Below are 15,461 nucleotides of genomic sequence, written 5' to 3'. Positions count from 1 at the left end.
CCGGGCAAAAAATAACACTTGAAGTATGTCGAGAATGCGCTATGGCGAACGAGAGAGCGACTTAAGCGTGAAAAAAAACTGGCAAGGCCGGCCATCGATAACATGTAAACACTTCGCACCTTGTAAGTATCCCGAGTGGGTTAACAAACCCATTACAGCGTTGCGCGCTATTGCAAACATTGCAGCGCATTACGCTTCGAAAATTGGCTGATGAAGCAAATACAAAATCGATAAGGTTCATTAGAAATAGCGAAACGACAACAAAATCGATACAGAGTTTTCAGCGTCCCATATTAGCTCAAAAAAGCGAACATCTATTTGTAAAATCGATGATTTGTTTTGGTACATCTAAAAAAAACACAAAATAAAAAAAACATTTTTCACCTAACTGGCAAAATATTGTAAATATATAGGATGAGGCACTTGGACAAAATAATACGTTGTGTGTAAAATTGACAAGTTTCTACAATCGGTTGAACTTACAAAAAAAATACAAACGGAATTTTAGCGAAATCTCATTAAAATGCGCCTATAGCTCAGGAATTTAGCCGGCCGGTAGGACTGACCAACTCATAAACACGGAAAGGTCGGCGGCCAAATCCCGTCCGTCCGCGCCGCTATCGGTCTACGCACTCAGCTTTAAGCAAAAACAAAAAAAACTTGTGCTTGTCCAGCAAGGCTGGCGCTTGCCTGGGCCTTTCGCTTTGGTGGTATGCCAGCTATGCGCTCGCGTTTGGAAGCGAATGGCGTCTGTCCATTGCGTCATCGCAAAAAGCATTTTTTCAGAATTTTCAATGTTCAAACGCAGTGACTAACTAAGTAAATTTTAACTTTTGAATTTACACCTTTGGTAAGTCAACGGATTATTACAATAAGTACTCTATGGTAACAATTTTAAAGCTCAAGGGTGCCCAGAGATATTTCAAATTCTTTAGGATTCCAATTTTTTGTTCTATTGGTAAGCTTTTTAAAACAATTTATTGTGTATGATAAAAGTTCCAAAAATTAAAAGTTTTTTAACCTTGTTACACAGTTAATACGCCGTTTCAATCTCGTTTGTTGTAACGTTTCAGTTAAGCACTTAGCAAAAATACGAGCATGGGTGCCTCGAACTATTTAAAATATCAGTGATGTCTGTCCATTGCGTCATTGCAAAAACCATTAAGAAACACGCGGTGCTGGTTTTTTTGGCGCGCGGACCATCATCGATCAGTAAGTTGCGTTTTTACGGTCGTTTCTCCGAAAAACGCCGTGAGCGCTATAAGACGGTTTTACATGCTTTAAACGACGCGTAATTCTGTGGTTTAGGTGAGAAAATCACGGAAAAAGCGGTACCTGGTTGCTTTTGAAGTTACCCAAGGTGTATAAAGTTAGTTTAATTGCACTTTAAACAGCCCAAGCTTCCTATAATTGTTCCTAAGACTCACAAGATTACAGTGCAATAATATGAAATCCTAGAAATCTCAAAATAATTCTAAAACAATAATAAGTCTATGACCAAACGACAGCAAATTTGACGTTGGGTAATACCAAGCATTGTATAAATTAAAACTAGCAAAAAATCAGTGCCTTCTCACCAAGTTGAATATTCGTAACGTTTCAAAATGTTAGGTGGCCTCCCAAAACTAGGCAAGGGTGGAAAACTGTTAAGAGTGTATTGTGTCATTATTGCAAGAAAAACAATTTGCCGTAAAATCGCCACCGACTTACAAAAATCATGGTGCGAAATGTAGATACCAAACTCCATCTTTGGGGAGCTCGCGGCAAATGTAAAACTGCATCATCGCTCGTAAATGTCTGACAAGGTAGTGAATCAACAGCGCGGGACGCGGACCAAGTAATTTCGAGGAAGATTTTCACCAAGTTGAGTATTCGAAACGTTTCAAAATGCTACGTGGCCTTCTAAACCTGGTCAAGGTCGGAAAAGAGAGACCGGAGCCTTGCACCAATCTAAATGATACTTTGACCTGATCAAGCACGGCTGTGCGAAAGCTTGTCGAGAATTCAATACAATTTGTCTTAATATACAGTGCCACCTTATTACCTTATGGAGTCTTGTACATGTCACAAATGACAAGGATCCATTTTCGATTTCGGCGTGCCATTAAGTGTATATTGCGCCAATAAAAACGATTCGCTTTAGAATCGCAACCGACTTACAAAAAAACACGGGGCACAAAATGTAGATAGAGAATTCCAACTTTAGGGATCCTGCGACAAAGTAAAACTGCATCACCACTCGTCAATTTTTGACGAGGTCGTAAATCAATAGCGCGGACTGCAGACCAAATAACTTCATGAAAGATTACAATCGCAGAATCGAATCTGTTACTTTGACAGCCGACTTAAAAAAAGACCAACATCGGCGTTTTAAAGCGCTCTTGCTCCCACAAAGACTTTATAAACGCACGAGTTTAGTTCAAAGTTGACCGCACGAACTAGGCCAAAACATATGCGAAAAGCTATTAGGCGGAGGCAGACGCAATTTCCGATGGAAAACAAGGCCGCGTTCGCGAAATGCCGACTGGCAGACCAAGCCAAGCAAGCATGGTCTGCTTATTTTGGCCAAGAATCACAACAGGCAAATACAAGTGGCGGTGTGTTGCACTGACTAGCACACCCCTGCTATTCGGGTCAAAGTGTAGAGTGGAGATGAGAGGAAATGTTTGCCGTTTTCAACTTACTTAAGGAGGGCGAGTTTGGGTCGCGGATGGTCGCCACTATGTGAGGTTCGGGGAAAAAACGCTTATGCTTTTAAGTGAAAGTAAGCGCCTGCGGGGAACAACGAAATGCATAATTTTGAGATTGAGAAATCAAAATAGCGATAACCTTGTATACAAGTATATAGAGTTCACTTTTACGCCGTAAAGGATCTGGCAAGAGTTTTATGATTCAAAGACAAAAAAATTTGTAAGACAAAATACTTAAGATAATTACAATCAGTAGACAAAACTGGCAAAAATATCTGTTAAAAGTTGCTAAAAAACATATTTTATTTAAAAATATACGTACAGCCCATGCTTAAACGCTTACAAAACATCTAGCCATCCACAAAACCAAAGGATAATTTTTCTCCCCTTACACCATTCGGTAAACTTACCGAGATAGTTTAAAGTTGACAGTCGACACTCAATTATATAACTTCACAAAACAACGCGGGAAAATCTTTCTTTCGTGTGTGCTGAGCCAAAACGCCCTTTAACATACTGACACACTGGGACTACATTCCACATTGACGTCGATGCGGAATTTCGGTTCATGAAACATGGGTTCAATGAATGTTTTAAAACGTTAAAAAAATACATGCAAGTGGAAAGATAAATCATATGACAATGCCACTTTTGTAATAGATGTATACATTATTTATTTTACGGTGTGGTGTTAATAGACGGAAATGACCCACTTACAGAAGGCTAAATCCTAATTTTCTGCTTTAGTTACAGAAGTGGCCTATATTTTAAGAGACTGCTGGAAAAAAATAAAAAGGTCGTTTCGGTCCTTTAAAACTCACTAAAAGCTCACTGTCACTGGGAATGCACAACCTTTACATTCAGCACATTTTGCAACAAGTTGTTTTACGTGAACCAAACCAGGTACACATAAACCTTACCAAAATTGTGCGACGGTTTTCGGAAAAGCTTTGTATTTTACGTTCCTGCTCCTTTTTGGGTGTTAACCGCTTTTATTGTTTAACGTATTTTGATACTGATGATACTTGTAGCAGCGAAATATATTTATCGTACAACATCCAAACAAACTGATTTTCGGTTTACTAAGTTCTGTACTTAGTTCAATCTTTATCTTTGATGCGCAACCAGAATCGTTTGTTTTTAACCATTCGTATTCAGGAAGATTCCGTTTTCCGAAAGAAATTTATCATTTGGGTATTTTGTTTATTTACGGTTCGCCTTTATTAACACAGTTTAAAGCCACTTCGTGTGGCACTTTGCATACGACAGGCAGTTAAGTATAACGTTCCATAAATTGGCGTAACACTACTTCCAACCAGACTCACAACCAACTCTTAGTTTGGCGGGCAATAAATGGCTTTAAGCGTCGCTTAAAACTCCCTAAAAACACATTGGGTATGCAGGACTTTCGCATTCAGCACTGTAACAAATCAGTTGATTTACGTGACACAAACCAGGTACACATAAGCCTTACCGAAATAGTGCGACAACCCGGTCAAACCGACGACCAACATACTCATCACCAACTCGCAGTTTGGCGGGCAACAAACGGCTTTCAGCGTCGCTTCTCGGTCGCGGCCCAAAACCCTGCAGTACTCACCTCCCCATAGCGGCTTATCTGGCGGCTTTCGCCTTATGCGAAACGACGAAGCGGTCGAATTGCCTCTTCGTGGCGTACGATCCACGACGAGCATCGGGCGGCAAAAGAACCTTCGAGAAACTTCGCTTAGATCCCAGTGAAGCGGCTCGCGGATTGGCTTCTTTTGACCAAGGAATTTTCAGCGGTAGAACTCCGAAGAAATTATGTCTCAGTGGCGAGAGTCTAGCGTTCTAGGCTCTCTCTTGTTCAGATGTATCGGCAGCGTATTCCAAAGCGTTAGTGCGGGCCTTTTAGGCCTTAAATCACTTTGCACGTGTGTAGCGTGTCTGGCACACAAATCGTATTTTTTTTCAGACCCTACACTGAAAAATAACGTGTCACTTTAACAAACAAATGTAGGACACACTTTTTCCCAAAGGGTGGTAAACATTGGAATACGCACAGCCACAGGTTGCTGGTTAAAGAGTATTTAAACGCTCATTAGATCAGAAGCAGAACTATGGTAAAAATAGAAACTTTGCACATAGCTTTTTACGCTTCAGCGAAGCTGCACACTTGTATTTCGTCGTTTTCTATTTTCAGGCAGAGTTTTGTTTGTACACTTAGTTTGACTGCCAAACGCACAGCTATCAGCGAAGCTACACAAAGGATTTAAATGCAGAGTTTAGTCTTGCGCTTTAGGGTCTTTCTCGTTTAGATGTATCGGCATCGGCGCGTATCCAAAGCGTTTGTGTGGGCCTACTTAGACCACAAATCACTTTGCAAGTGTGGTGCTTGTCTGGCACACGAATCGTATTTTTTTTTTACCCTAACACTCAAAAATAATGCGACACTTTTACAAACAAACGATCGACACACTTTTCACGAGGGTGGTAAACTTTGAAATGCACACATGTTGCTGGACAAAGAGTATCTAAACACACCTTAGACCAGAACTCGGGTAAAAAAGGACAGTAATTCATAGTGCGAAAACTTTGCACAGCTTTTGGTGCTTTTATACACTTTTATTCGGTCGCTTTCCACTTTTAGCCAGTGCTTCGTTTGTGCACTTACTATTACTGCCAAACGCACAGTTGCAAAGAGAGCTAGAGCAGAGTTGGTTCGACACAAGTTGTACAAACAAATAACATGTTTGGCTTGTGGTTAACCCCGTCAAACGAGGACATCAAATACGAACGATGCTAAATGTACAACATTCAGTAACAACCGTGCGCGAAATGTTTTCTGTTACGGAGTTTGTCCCTTCGCTATTACAGCGACCACCAGTACGTCTAAACTGTACTATGAACCAGCGCTGTAATGACTTAAGTCAATGCCCTGACTTGAGTGCACTTAAGTCACTGTTTCCAAATGACTTCACTTGACTAGAGTCTTTTAGACAATGACTTGGGTTAAAACGAAGTGCTTTAATTAGGCATTTTTCATTATAAAATTGGGATTTTTATCAAGTTTTTTACATACAACAATTTGCTTGCAAGTTACTGCTCATAATCGGACTAGTTAACCAATTTTAATAATTTTTATGATAAGGACTTTACTTGAAATTGACTTGCTCTAATAATGACTTGACTGGGACTTGACTTGTTGTTTATTTACAAATGATTTGACTATGACTTGAATCGTTTCAAAATGACTTGTTTACAACACTGCTATGGGGGCTGTAACGTATCCCAACTGAACATGCTGAAGTCATTGCAGCAACACACTCTCTTGTCTACATTGCAAACACAGACTGCTTAGTGTTCTGAACACAAGCTTTCTTAATTCCTAACATTGTTATCCGCCAAATTACTTGCAAGCTCGCTGAGAACATGCAATCGCATTAGAACTCGAATTACCCGCCTCTAGTCTGGCTGTGAAATGCAAGGCGACAAGGCCAGCCATCTAGTATATGGTACAAGCCTAGGACACAGGGCTTTGGTATATCACAGAAGGTGTATTGCTTCAAGCAATCAAATAAAGTACTATACTGACTTGTGGAAACATTTATAGACTAAAGCTAGGGGCTAAGGCTCGTTATTCTGATGTACATACGGAAATCTAGGTTTCTTAATCTAAGTTTCTTGCATCGATTAGAGTACACCCAAGGAGCATTGCTACAACTCTCTCTGCCTGCCTAAAAAGGGTATAGACCATCCATGTGCGATCTGAAATTCGGGGGAAAAAGGCAACGCACCACCGCATAAACGTTGCGTATATGTAATTAGGGTAAAAACACACATTTTTACGACAACTTTGTATATACATCAGTTCTGGAGACTGCTAAGGACTTTCTGCCTTTCACCACAATATATTTCAAACCAAGGCCAAGTCCCAACATTACAAAGCAGCAAACGGAACATTAGATTAGAGCAATAAAAGTTGTACGCAAACGGTTCCATATCACGACTTTCTGTTTTATCGTCATGACGTAGCTCATAACGCACCAATTACCACACCTCTGCAGCGGACTAATAATGAGCGGTAACGTAACCTATAGCAATGATACCTCATCCACAACTCAAATTAAGGCTATCGGCAAGTTTACAATAAATAAGCGTTTTTTTAAGGCACTGGCCTTTCTAAAAAAATAAAAATTATAATGCAGCACAAAACTTGCCAAGAGGGTTAAAAAGGCATTAGACATTACTAGATATTAGAATTCAAAGAGACAGCATTTAAGCTCGTTTTTAAATGGTCACGCAAAATGTGCTGCGCGACTGTAATGGCGTGCCTTAGTCTTAGTCAAAACTTATAATGCAGCCACAAAATTAGCCAAGACTAAGAGGTTTGGAAAGGAAATTAAACATTAAAATTCAAAGAGACAGCATTCGGCATCGTTCTAAAATAGTCAAGTAAACAACTGCCTTTTTAAAGACACCGGCTTATTTAAAAACAGAATAAAAATAATTATAATGCACCACAAAACTAGCCCACAGTGTTGGAAAAGAAATTACAGATTAAGATTCGAAAGGACAGCAAAACGGTGACGTTAACTGTCCTGCGACTGCAATGGCATGCCTTAGGCTTAGGTCAAGCGCGAAGTAGCCATGCAACCAGCAGGGTCGGTTGGTCGCGCGGCTAGGAAGCAATACGGCGCGATATTATCGACGCTCGAACTAATTCTGGCAGAAATCAATGGGCGAGGAAGCGCGAATGCTGCCCTGCTCTGGCCTGGCCTGCCAGTCACCCAGTTTTGAGCATAATGGCTGGAGGTTCTAGTTGGACGTAGTAAGAATATCGAAGCCCATACAGAAGTAGGTAGCTTTTAAACGTTTCGAATAACTCTGCATTTATTTTCAACATAAAGAGTTATTCGATACTTTAAAATAAAAATGATACCTACTTCTGTATGGGCTTTGATATTCTTTCCATATTTTATTCTCCTATTGCAGCCTAATAATACTGCGAACATGGTGCTTTAGCGAGATACGAACGCTTAACTGTGAGAACATTAGACCATTTCGCCACTGATAAGTCGCTGTTTACGACATTTTAATGTTTATCATAGTTGTTCTACCCAAGCATATTAGCAACGTTGTTTAGTGGCTTGTCACGCAAGAGTGATATTAAAGTTGCGACAGTGCAATAAAGCACGTCATTTCTTGAACGAATTTCGAAAATTTGCATGTGGGTGGCATTCTTGGCTGTATATGCAGTTGTTCGCTGCACGTTGATTCACAAGTTTGTTTCTGATGTTAGTAAAAGCATGCAGTTAATTCATGACTGGGCAATAACCGGACAATGTGCTTTAACCCCTATTTAAAGGGGTTTTAAAAATGTGAAACACAATTGGCTATTTCTGGCTGCATCGATAAAAAATAGTTGCAACAAAGGGACATTCAAAATAATCTTATTTCACCAATTGTGCGAATAATTGAGTTTGACGCTATAGGTTAGTGATAGTCTGAACCTCAATCTGATAACCACAAAAGACTAAATTGCCACTTCGAAATATACCGAAATGATAATCAATAGTCGGGTGCCACTAAACTCTGACGAAGTTCCTCCGTTTTGTCTGTCAATCACTCACTTCGACTAACTTAACTCTCGACCTGCTAAAGCGCAACTAGCCAATGACTATTAAGCGACTTCAAAGAGAATCAAAATGAAGCTGCTATACTAAATAGTCCGGACCAATTTTGACGAAAACTTACTGGCAGTTTCTTCATACAAAAGAGTGGAGATATAAAAGTTGTCTTCAAGAACTTTAAAGATAAGCTGAAAACTGACGCCAAAAATAACATACAAAGGCCTAATTAGACAGATGCATATTGTTCTTTGAGCTGCAAAACTTAAATTTATACTGCCTCTCTCTTTTTTTTTACAAAAGGCGATAACATTCAGGGCCATTTTGACGAAACCTTACTGGCAGTTTCTTCAAACAACAGAGTCGAGATATAACAGTAGTCTTAAAAACTTTAAAGATAAGCAGAAAACTGACGTTAAAATAAACATAAGAAGACCTATTAGACAGATGCATATTGTTCTTCTAGCTGCATAACTTGAATTTAAACTGCCTCTCTCTTGTAGTTTAGCGTTTTGTTAGCAATTAACAAAACATTCAGGGATCGACTTTCCGCTATAAGGCACATTTTCCGCTATAAGGCACATAAATCTTTAAGAACTAAACGTGATCTAATACACCAACTAACCATAAACTTGATAATGCACTTCTACTGTATAAAAGTAGTTCTTAGGAACTAACGTGATCTAGAACAAACTAACCATGAACTCTAATACAGTACGCCATCAAAAGTGCACTGGTTCTGTTCATAAGCGCCTTAACTACACATACAAAAGAAGCGTCATACCTAAACCTATCCTAAACCAAGCCCAGTTCAAAAACTGCCTTCCAACTAAATAGCCCCAGTCGACAACCGTACAGTTACCGCCCCTGAAGCCGCAGCCAAGTCACGGGTTGGTTTTATCGTTGTTATATGCGATTAACTTCGGTGCATGTCAACATCATTCGCAATCGTGTTAACAGACTCGGCAAACAAGCTTCGTACAAACGCCACCTGTTAACCACCGAACTACAGCATCGAGCGCCAACCTACCTACCCACCGAATGTGCTCTACTCTGCTTAGTGCGACAGAAATTTACTTTACGAAACCCGGGGCCTTTTTATTGTAGCCCGGTCGCCCGTAATAACTCACTGTAGGATCAGCAATAAAGCGAACGTTCTATTCGACTTTCGTGCATTTGCTGGTGTGCTTTCGTTTTCTGGGGTCAAGGGTCAAAGCGAAATGTGTTTTTCAGAAGACATAAAACCAAAAAGTAAATAAATCACATCTAACGATTTATGATTTATAAATTAGCTTGATAATAAAAGCCGAAAAGTCGAGTAGATCGACACCATCTTGATTAAGACGAACTTCGATACGAGCATGTTTCATATTCAGCTAATATGAACTTTTTGGCTTTGCGATTCAAATTATTATTTATCGACATTAAAGATCTGTGCGTAGTGTGCCCATTTATAAATTAATTTCAGCAAAATAAAACGGTTGTAAACAAGGTGTACAAGTTTCTATAATATGTGCCTGCCTGCGCCCAAATACACACAGCATTTAAAAAATCGCATTATATAGGCTCAGCTGAAATGCAATTAGGCCTAGTTGTGCAGGTTCATTGCACAGCATTAATATTGCATACAGTCGCGCGCGCAGTGGCCTTAAGACGCATTTACAGCAACAACAGCCTTAATACTGATTCGCCGTTGTTCGTCAAGTCGTCGAGATGATTATGTCATTCGAGTAAGGCAGATAAATAATTTACGAAGTGCCGATTCGCTTATTGGCCGAGCGCGATGAGGTCTGATGCACTTCCGGACAAAATAGCGAAGTGCAGTTGGGTACTAAATATGTTACACGCAATATTTTATCAAAGCCCATACAGAAGTAAACCATTTTTTTGAAAATGATATTTTAGGAACTGTTAATTTACGTTTGCCAGTTAATAAGATTGAGTTTAAATAAATGTAATGGCCGAAGCCAAACTACCAAAAAAAATTACTATTTTTTCCATATGCAGCATAATGGTTGGAGGTTGGAGTAAGGCTTACAGAAGTTTGTATCAACCATGTTGAAACTGAATAAAAAGGTACTGGAAACGTTCAAAATGATACCTATACTTCTCTATCGGCTTTGATATTCTTATTACGTCTTACAAGCTTCAACAATTATGCTCCAAAGTTCGCATTATTATATCGTTTGTTTGCGTGGTACTGTTACGACATTTTATCGTTTGCACGTCTGTTCTTTGCACTCTTTTTCCCACTTGAGTAAATTATACCGCTTTTCTACTTCTGTACCTTGCCTTTCATGTTTTATTCCTTATTTTATTTTATAACGTTCTTTTGGCATCTAACAATTAGTTACACTTGGCATTCACACCCTGGTGGCACTATAAAAAGAAAAAATTGTAATGAAATCTTGACAAGCTTTCACACAACCGTGCTTCATCAGGTCAAAGTAGAAATCCACGGTTGTGCGAAAGTTTGTCTTGACATAGTGCCACCTGAATTATCATTTAAAATTAGATAATACGGCCATTTACAAAGATTTGTTTTATCTTGCAGGCAGCGTAGATCATAATGTGGCATTTTACAGATAACGTCGATTAATGTCCCCTTATTAAATTCTGGTGCACCAGCTATCACATGCAAATCCCTAAGGACTGGTCGTGATAAGCCGTTTATCAGAAAAGTTTTTATTTTTTTTTACTGTGAAATCGGTGTTTTATCAAAAGCGAAATAAGTAACCCACACTACAAGACGTCACAGGAATATCAAAGCCCATAAAATAAGTAGGGGTCATTTTGAACGTTTCGAATAACTCTCTGTTCATCATGGTGTTGAAAATGAATAAAGATTACTTGAAAAGTTCAAAATGATACCTATTTCTGTACGGGCTTTGATATTCTTATTTCGTCTTACTACAACCTCCAACCATTTCATGCTATATAGTATTTACTACAACAAAAATAGTTTGAAAGATAAGCAGAAAACTGAATTAAAGCTGACAGAAAGCTGATGCATCCTGATCTTTAAACTGCCTAACTTGAATTTAAACTATCTCTCTCTTGTTTTTTTTCCCTAATTTACAAACGGCGATAACAGGTTTCCAAGCTAAACGTCAGTATCGCCTTTCTCACCAAGTATTAGTATTTACTGGCCATGCAAAACAAACATTTAAAAGCATTAGCCCGGAATCCTACATGACCAGCCGTTCCCTGGTTGCCCTAAGGCTTCCTAGGTCGTAAGCTCTGCAACAGATTAAAGCTGGGCCTAATAAATACAGTTTACACTGTTCCGTTTACTAACAGTTGTATGAACCGGGTTTAAATTAGCTGTCCCTTTTAATAGCGCTGATAGAAAAACGCGTCATGTCTCCGGAATACGAACAACATTGCAGGAAGCGCGGGCAGCGTCCTCAAATTTGCAGACTAAACGCGCATTCTTAAACACTGCACAAAGCAGTGGCGAACTATTTCTATAGCTCTGGCCTCACATCACAGGCGCTGGCCGCTGAAGTTCGCAATTAGCGCAGCTCGCAAAGAGACTTTGCAGTGAAAATTCGGCCGCCTGCAAAAAACGCAAAACCTTAACTGAAGGAAAAAAGAGAAGGCGAAAAAATTGCAGTTTTCAACGACAAAGTTTTTCAACGACAAAATCAAAGGCTGCAGCAGTTAGCAATTAGCGTAGCTTGCAAATAGACTTTGCAGCAAAAGTCGACCGCCTGCAAAAAAACACAAAACCTTGACACGGAAAAAAGCACGTGAAAAAATCCCCTTTTCCAACGATAAAGGATCTAACATCAAAGGCTGCAGCAGTTAGCGATTAGCGCAACTCACAATGAGACTTTGCAGTTAAAAATCAACCGCCTGCAAAAATCGCAAATCCTTCTCGAAGGAAAAAGAGACAGCAAAAAAATCGCCTTTTTCAACGATAAAGTATCTAACATCGAAAAACAAAGGCTGCAGCAGTTAGCACTTAGCGCAACTTGCAATGAGACTTTACAGGTAAAAATCAACCGCCTGCTCAAAAACGCAAGACCTTAGCACGCAAAAAAAAACGCCTTTTCCAACGATAAGGATCTTAAGACAAGAAACGCCAGCCGCAATCTCGATGGGGCAACAGAAGGCAGAAGGGATAGCGCCGGTGTAAACAAATTACACAGTCTCACGGGCGCGCGGGCCCGTCTTGTTTGCGAGGGGTAAATTAATAATGAACTTGGCACCGGAGTGATGCTGGGTCACTCCTTGCGCCATTTCGCTCCCGATTCGCGGTTGGAACATACGGCAGCCGCGCGACAGGACGACTGAATCGGTTTAGGCATCTTTCTTCGGTATAATACATGATTAAATTGTTTCAAGCCAACAGATCTAAAACCCAAAACGATAACAGGATGATAACTGGGGCGATTATTTTTTTTTTTTTTTTTTTTATTGATTTTTTTTTCGCAATTTATACGTTAGGAGAAAATTTTTTCAAAATCGTTTACAAAATGCACAACATCTGTAATTAGCTTGTAGAAATGGTTGTTCAGTTTAAAATGTTATCAAAATTATGTTTGAATTACAGGTAAAAACATTTCAACTTTCTTCGGTATAATGCATGATTTAATTGTTTATTCACGGCCAGCTGGTCTAACACCCCGAACGATACCAGTAACTATACAGAGCGGTTATTATTTTTTTCACTTGGCAAAAAAGTTTATTTTTGACAAATTTTTTTTGACAAGTTAAAATTTGGAACATACGGCAGCCGCGCGACAGGACGACTGAATCGGTTAGGCATTTTTCTTCGGTATAATGCATGATTAAATTGTTTTATGCCAGCAGGTCTAAACCTAAAACAACTGATAACAGTATATGACATATATAAAATCAGTCTACTATACAGTTGTTCAGTATAACCAGCGTATTTTGTTTAAAAAGTTTCACGGTGTACTGCCAACAGATTGTTTACTTAGTTGCTTCAAAAGAAGATTTACAAAAGCAAAACAAATTATTGATTTTTATCACAACCAGATAATTGCGATAAATTTGGACACAAACAGTCAAGGGCCCTGTTTATAAATGATTTGGGAATGTGTTGCATCAGTAATCCAGAGGGGAACTGGCTTTGTTTTATTAGTGAAAGGGGGAGGTAAACTTTCAACGGCTGTAGGAAGTGCTGGGGCGCCTTTGATGTTTTAAAATATAGACTACACGCTCCGTGATTAACGCGAAATGAAAAACACATGATTCAATTGTTTATTTTGGGCCAGCCGGCCTAACACCCCAAAGGATAACAGTATCATTTAACTAGTTTTAGTGGAAGCTTGGTGACTAAAAACGGGAAAACTTCTCGTGATAAACTTTTCAAATTTTCAATCATCATCACTGTGATACCAGTGTATGTCTTTGATATCTAAAGGTGCTACAAAAACCTGGTGGAACTAAGGTCGCCTGAATTCCGCGTGAACTGTTACTAGCAACAACACAGTAAGTTATCTAAATAGACTATACAAATAAGCGTGGTTCAATATGCGACTGTTCGCGGTGGTTATAAAAACCTGCATAGACGACCTTAACGTACAGTTGAAACCCATGAAACATAAAGCTGGAATCAACACTTAACAATATATGTGTTAAAATTGTTCAAACTGTGTACGATGAATTATGTCTTTTGTAGCCTTTTTTGTGTTTAATGCACAAATTTTTATGCTACACCAGAGGCATCAGTTATCTGCATTCGCGGGTTTTAACTCTGGACTGGTCTTTGACAAAATCAAATCCCAAAGCCACTGCGAACTTCACAATTTACTTGCAATAAACTCTGAAATATTTCACAGTCCAAACAACCGTTTTTTTTTTTCTTTGTTTAGACATCTGATAAATGGACCGCAAGTTAACTTCTAGAACTTAAATTTACGGTGTAAAAGATACAGTGGACATAGGTTCGGATTTCCGACCTAAGTCGTGTACATGAAGAACAACTATTTTCTTACTTTTGTGTCCAAACCTCAGTGTACGACAAAGGCAATGTGCCTTTGTACCGAACCTTTATCCTCGACTGGTCAAACAAAGGTGGGGTAATATTTTAACAGGATTGTTTTTTTTATTTTAAAGTGTCCAAATGATTGACGTATTTTTGTGCCAAAACCTTTTGCTGTTTTGTCACCTTGCTAATCTATTTTGTTTCTAATTTTAAGGTGTGAATATTTATGGTAAAAAGAAGAAAATTTGACGTGAACGACAATATTTTCTGATGTTTTCACTTCTAACCGAGTCAATGAAGCAAAACTTACAAGGGTGAAAATAAACTAAAAACTACGGTGTGTGACAAAAAAAAAGAGTGCTACATGTAAGATAATGCTGGTACAAAAACATACTTAAGAATACCTGGTCCTAAGCCAGTTATCCAATTAGTACAACAATATCACACTTGTAGGCGTCGTCCCAGTTACAAAAACTTCACCAACGCTGACACCTCACGGAGGTAAATCACGTAAAACCAAACCGCTAGGTAGCGCTTTAGCGCTTTGTAGAGAGCGCTAGCCGTCTCCAGTCATTCCAGTTGAAAATACGTACAATTTAACGTATTAAAATAGCTGACAAAATGAAGCCAAGTCAATCTTTTAAAACGAAGACCTCCAATTCGAGAAATACACCAAAAACTTGATTCGATAGCATTCTGCTATAGCTAGATTGGAATGTATTGTATAATTTAACGTGATAAAATATCTGACATTTAGCAGCCTATGACAATAGTCTTTTAAACGAAGAAATCCAATTCACGACACAACATCAAATACTTGCTTCGATAGCACTATGTTCGACTAGATTAGAATTTACTGTAACTCCAGTAGCATCAAGCAGCAAAATTACAACTTATGAGAAATGTTACCTCGAAAAATAAACAATACACAAGGAAATATAAAAGCAACCCTGACGTTATTGGTTTACTTACGTTGGTTTTGTCGAGCGTGGTTCCCTTTGACTTGGCTGCGAACTTTAATCGACTCTTCTGCGGTGTAACGGTCGCTCTGTATTCGTCGCAACGAGTCCTGGAAAAACTTAAGAGTTAAGGGAAATGCGCAACTGCAGCAGGTTTTGGTTGATCTTTTGAAGTCTTTAAATTTTTGGTCATTTACTCAAACAGCAGACTCGACCAGGAACGAAAGAAACCTTTTACTTTTAT

General features: G+C 39.1%; 1 protein-coding gene across 2 annotated transcripts in view; it reads right to left on the bottom strand.

Annotated features, from left to right (window-relative positions):
- LOC146157507 (focal adhesion kinase 1-like) overlaps positions 1-15,461 on the bottom strand; it is a 110,294-nt gene that overhangs the window by 93,268 nt on the left and 1,565 nt on the right. The window contains exon 2 of one of the 2 annotated variants that reach the window (XM_083387853.1): positions 15,231-15,327. The gene's annotated coding sequence lies outside the window, so the exon portion shown is untranslated. Of the gene's footprint in view, positions 1-4,290; positions 4,307-15,230; positions 15,328-15,461 lie in introns of those variants that run through there. The other variant, XM_083387854.1, reaches the window with a different exon arrangement.

Source organism: Ascidiella aspersa, chromosome 4, assembly GCF_963924565.1.
Source record: "Ascidiella aspersa chromosome 4, kaAscAspe10.2, whole genome shotgun sequence".
In the NCBI taxonomy this organism is placed as follows: domain Eukaryota; kingdom Metazoa; phylum Chordata; class Ascidiacea; order Phlebobranchia; family Ascidiidae; genus Ascidiella; species Ascidiella aspersa.
The sequence above is the reverse complement of the archived record's forward strand: the minus strand, read 5'-3'. Positions and strand labels throughout refer to the sequence as shown.